This window comes from Schistocerca serialis, unplaced genomic scaffold, assembly GCF_023864345.2.
Source record: "Schistocerca serialis cubense isolate TAMUIC-IGC-003099 unplaced genomic scaffold, iqSchSeri2.2 HiC_scaffold_956, whole genome shotgun sequence".
NCBI classification, from domain to species: Eukaryota; Metazoa; Arthropoda; class Insecta; order Orthoptera; family Acrididae; genus Schistocerca; species Schistocerca serialis.
The window spans coordinates 32501-37500 of NW_026048580.1; the positions used below are offsets into that span (position 1 = coordinate 32501).

The 5000-nt window shown below is 52.0% G+C and overlaps 1 non-coding gene across 1 annotated transcript in view; it reads right to left on the reverse strand.

Annotated features, from left to right (window-relative positions):
• LOC126453708 (small subunit ribosomal RNA) overlaps window positions 1-918 on the reverse strand; it is a 1909-nt gene extending 991 nt beyond the window's left edge. The window contains exon 1 of the ribosomal RNA XR_007585001.1: window positions 1-918. This exon is cut by the window's left edge and continues 991 nt beyond it. This is a non-coding gene — a ribosomal RNA (small subunit ribosomal RNA).
• Window positions 919-5000: the final 4082 nt, after the last annotated feature.

Genomic DNA, 5000 nt, shown 5'->3' on the forward strand with positions numbered 1-5000 from the left:
AGGTCCTATTCCATTATTCCATGCACACAGTATTCAGGCGGGCTTGCCTGCTTTAAGCACTCTAATTTGTTCAAAGTAAACGTGCCGGCCCACCGAGACACTCAATAAAGAGCACCCTGGTAGGATTTCAACGGGGTCCGCCTCGGGACGCACGAGCACGCACGAGGCGGTCGCACGCCTTCGGCTCGCCCCACCGGCAGGACGTCCCACGATACATGCCAGTTAAACACCGACGGGCGGTGAACCAACAGCGTGGGACACAAATCCAACTACGAGCTTTTTAACCGCAACAACTTTAATATACGCTATTGGAGCTGGAATTACCGCGGCTGCTGGCACCAGACTTGCCCTCCAATAGATACTCGTTAAAGGATTTAAAGTGTACTCATTCCGATTACGGGGCCTCGGATGAGTCCCGTATCGTTATTTTTCGTCACTACCTCCCCGTGCCGGGAGTGGGTAATTTGCGCGCCTGCTGCCTTCCTTGGATGTGGTAGCCGTTTCTCAGGCTCCCTCTCCGGAATCGAACCCTGATTCCCCGTTACCCGTTACAACCATGGTAGGCGCAGAACCTACCATCGACAGTTGATAAGGCAGACATTTGAAAGATGCGTCGCCGGTACGAGGACCGTGCGATCAGCCCTAAGTTATTCAGAGTCACCAAGGCAAACGGACCGGACGAGCCGACCGATTGGTTTTGATCTAATAAAAGCGTCCCTTCCATCTCTGGTCGGGACTCTGTTTGCATGTATTAGCTCTAGAATTACCACAGTTATCCAAGTAACGTGGGTACGATCTAAGGAACCATAACTGATTTAATGAGCCATTCGCGGTTTCACCTTAATGCGGCTTGTACTGAGACATGCATGGCTTAATCTTTGAGACAAGCATATGACTACTGGCAGGATCAACCAGGGAGCTGCGTCAACTAGAGCTGAGCAGCCGGCCGCCCGGGAGTGTGTCCCGGGGGCCCGCGCGAACACGCAAGCGTCCGCTCAATTATTCTGCAAACAGGAGGAGGCTGAGCTCCCCTGCACAACACACCTCGAAACCCTCTCAGGTCCCGGCGGCGCGCAGCGCCGTCCTAAGTACTTGGTCGGGTTCGAGAGAGGCGCAATCGCCCGGAGTTAGGCGAGTAGACGCTTTAGGTGCGACCACCCGTGCTCCCAACTGAGCTTGCCGCTGCCGACAGAGGCCCGGGAGCGTGCTGTCGTGGCATTGCCGGCGGGAGACAACACGCGCCACCTACGGTGACCGGCAGCTCCAACGCCAGCGCCACAGAAGGACAAAAGCCCTACTTGGGTGCCGAAGCGAACTCTCCCAGCACAGCGCACGCGCCAACACGTCCGCACAGCTGCGATACAAACCACCTGCGAGAACCGCTGGGGCGACCGAGCAGCAGACGGCGTCGCGGCGCCGAGCGCCGGGCGGCGGCGCATCCTCAGCGCACAAAGTCCTCAATCGGACCAGCACACTGCAGATGGCCACCGCGCTTCGCACCGGGCCCGCGAGGACCTACTTTGGCCGCAAGGCGCCGCGAGCAGGGGGCGCCGGCGCGCAGCTGCGCCGCCTGCCGCGTCCGTCGGCCGGCGCGCCTGCCACCGGCCGCCCCCACCAGCCGGCTGTAGCGCGTGCGCCCACGCACCGCGCTGCCAGCACGCCGGGCGGCCCCCCCTCACCGGCCGGGGACGGTCCCACCCAGCCACCGCCGCGTATCGCCTCACACCCAGATCCCCCTTTCACGTTCGTGGGCATGGTGGGTCCCCTTTCACGTTCGTGGGCATGGTGGGTATCCCTGAAACAACCGGTTAATAGCTCGACCGATCGTCGCCAACACTGATTCACCTCTAGCGAGAACAACCGCACCACAACGGGTTACCGGTTGTTCATTTGCGTAACGTCACCAGCAAACGTACACGTCCATCGCCATTTGCAACGAGTATTGCATGCCTGTGTCAGGTGTCACAACACACTACGTCTGCCCACATAGACGCAACAACATGTGCACGCCTAGAGAACACGTGGAAGGTAGACCCCGTACGTATGCGGTGTCCATTGCGCGAACGACTGTCAGCCCGCCTCTGCAGCATGTCGCAGATGTGGAACGCGGTGCAACATGCTATCACGGTGTGTGAGAAGAGACGACTACGTCCGAATACACGCTCCACTACATCAACAGACTGCTCATGCTGATCGCCATCCAGGGCGTCCGTTCCTCCCACACGTCTGTATGGCGTACCACACTGCAATCCAGCTCTTATAGGGAGACGACACGTAGCTGCGTGCACAATATTTGGACTGTATGGTCCGCCGTTGCTAGGCGCTGTCGTCATACGGTCACATGGGCCACGATGTATCATTCAGTACATACGGAGCAATGTGCAGTACAGTTTGTGGGTTTTGCGTACATCGGCGGACAGGTGACAGGCCGTACCACAACGTAGGCTGAGTACGTCGGCATGCGAAGGGCATTGAACATGCAAACTTCTCACCGACCAGCTTGCGAAGGCAGGGGGGAAGGGGGGGGGGCATGTACGTCCTGCTGCTATCCACACTACAGTGTATAGCAGGAGCATGTGGAAAGTCAGCAACACCTGCAAGGTGTTTAACATGACGCGATACACAGGGGACCGGGCAGTGCGAGTAGCGAACTATATTGCGAGGGTTGCGGTTAGGCAACACTACACTACTTTAACGGGTTGCATAACAATTACAGAGCAGGTTCAGCGACAACGTGCGTCAGGTTAAGGCGCAATATAGTTTAGGTTACGGCGCACTTTAGGTTAGGTTAAGGCACATTATAGGTTAGGTTAAGGCACAACATGGGTTACGTTAAGGCACAACATGGGTTACGTTAAGGCACAACATGGGTTAGGTTAAGGCACAACATGGGTTAGGTTAAGGCACAACATGGGTTAGGTTAAGGCACAACATGGGTTAGGTTAAGGCACAACATGGGTTAGGTTAAGGCACAACATGGGTTAGGTTAAGGCACAACATGGGTTAGGTTAAGGCACAACATGGGTTAGGTTAAGGCACAACATGGGTTAGGTTAAGGCACAACATGGGTTAGGTTAAGGCACAACATGGGTTAGGTTAAGGCACAACATGGGTTAGGTTAAGGCACAACATGGGTTAGGTTAAGGCACAACATGGGTTAGGTTAAGGCACAACATGGGTTAGGTTAAGGCACAACATGGGTTAGGTTAAGGCACAACATGGGTTAGGTTAAGGCACAACATGGGTTAGGTTAAGGCACAACATGGGTTAGGTTAAGGCACAACATGGGTTAGGTTAAGGCACAACATGGGTTAGGTTAAGGCACAACATGGGTTAGGTTAAGGCACAACATGGGTTAGGTTAAGGCACAACATGGGTTAGGTTAAGGCACAACATGGGTTAGGTTAAGGCACAACATGGGTTAGGTTAAGGCACAACATGGGTTAGGTTAAGGCACAACATGGGTTAGGTTAAGGCACAACATGGGTTAGGTTAAGGCACAACATGGGTTAGGTTAAGGCACAACATGGGTTAGGTTAAGGCACAACATGGGTTAGGTTAAGGCACAACATGGGTTAGGTTAAGGCACAACATGGGTTAGGTTAAGGCACAACATGGGTTAGGTTAAGGCACAACATGGGTTAGGTTAAGGCACAACATGGGTTAGGTTAAGGCACAACATGGGTTAGGTTAAGGCACAACATGGGTTAGGTTAAGGCACAACATGGGTTAGGTTAAGGCACACCATGGGTTAGGTTAAGGCACACCATGGGTTAGGTTAAGGCACACCATGGGTTAGGTTAAGGCACAACATGGGTTAGGTTAAGGCACAACATGGGTTAGGTTAAGGCACAACATGGGTTAGGTTAAGGCACAACATGGGTTAGGTTAAGGCACAACATGGGTTAGGTTAAGGCACAACGTAGGTTAGGTTAAGGCACAACGTGGGTTAGGTTAAGGCACAACGTGGGTTAGGTTAAGGCACAACGTGGGTTAGGTTAAGGCACAACGTGGGTTAGGTTAAGGCACAACGTGGGTTAGGTTAAGGCACAACATGGGTTAGGTTAAGGCACAACATGGGTTAGGTTAAGGCACAACATGGGTTAGGTTAAGGCACAACATGGGTTAGGTTAAGGCACAACATGGGTTAGGTTAAGGCACAACATGGGTTAGGTTAAGGCACAACATGGGTTAGGTTAAGGCACAACATGGGTTAGGTTAAGGCACAACGTAGGTTAGGTTAAGGCACAACGTGGGTTAGGTTAAGGCACAACATGGGTTAGGTTAAGGCACAACATGGGTTAGGTTAAGGCACAACATGGGTTAGGTTAAGGCACAACATGGGTTAGGTTAAGGCACAACATGGGTTAGGTTAAGGCACAACATGGGTTAGGTTACGGCACAACATGGGTTACGTTACGGCACAACATGGGTTACGTTACGGCACAACATGGGTTACGTTACGGCACAACATGGGTTACGTTACGGCACAACATGGGTTACGTTACGGCACAACATGGGTTACGTTACGGCACAAATTAGGTTAGGTTACGGCACAAATTAGGTTAGGTTAAGGCACAAATTAGGTTAGGTTAAGGCACAAATTAGGTTAGGTTAAGGCACAAATTAGGTTAGGTTAAGGCACAAATTAGGTTAGGTTAAGGCACAAATTAGGTTAGGTTAAGGCACAAATTAGGTTAGGTTAAGGCACAAATTAGGTTAGGTTAAGGCACGATATAGGTTAGGTTAAGGCACGATATAGGTTAGGTTAAGGCACGATATAGGTTAGGTTAAGGCACGATATAGGTTAGGTTAAGGCACGATATAGGTTAGGTTAAGGCACGATATAGGTTAGGTTAAGGCACGATATAGGTTAGGTTAAGGCACGATATAGGTTAGGTTAAGGTACGATATAGGTTAGGTTAAGGTACGATATAGGTTAGGTTAAGGTACGATATAGGTTAGGTTAAGGTACGATATAGGTTAGGTTAAGGTACGAT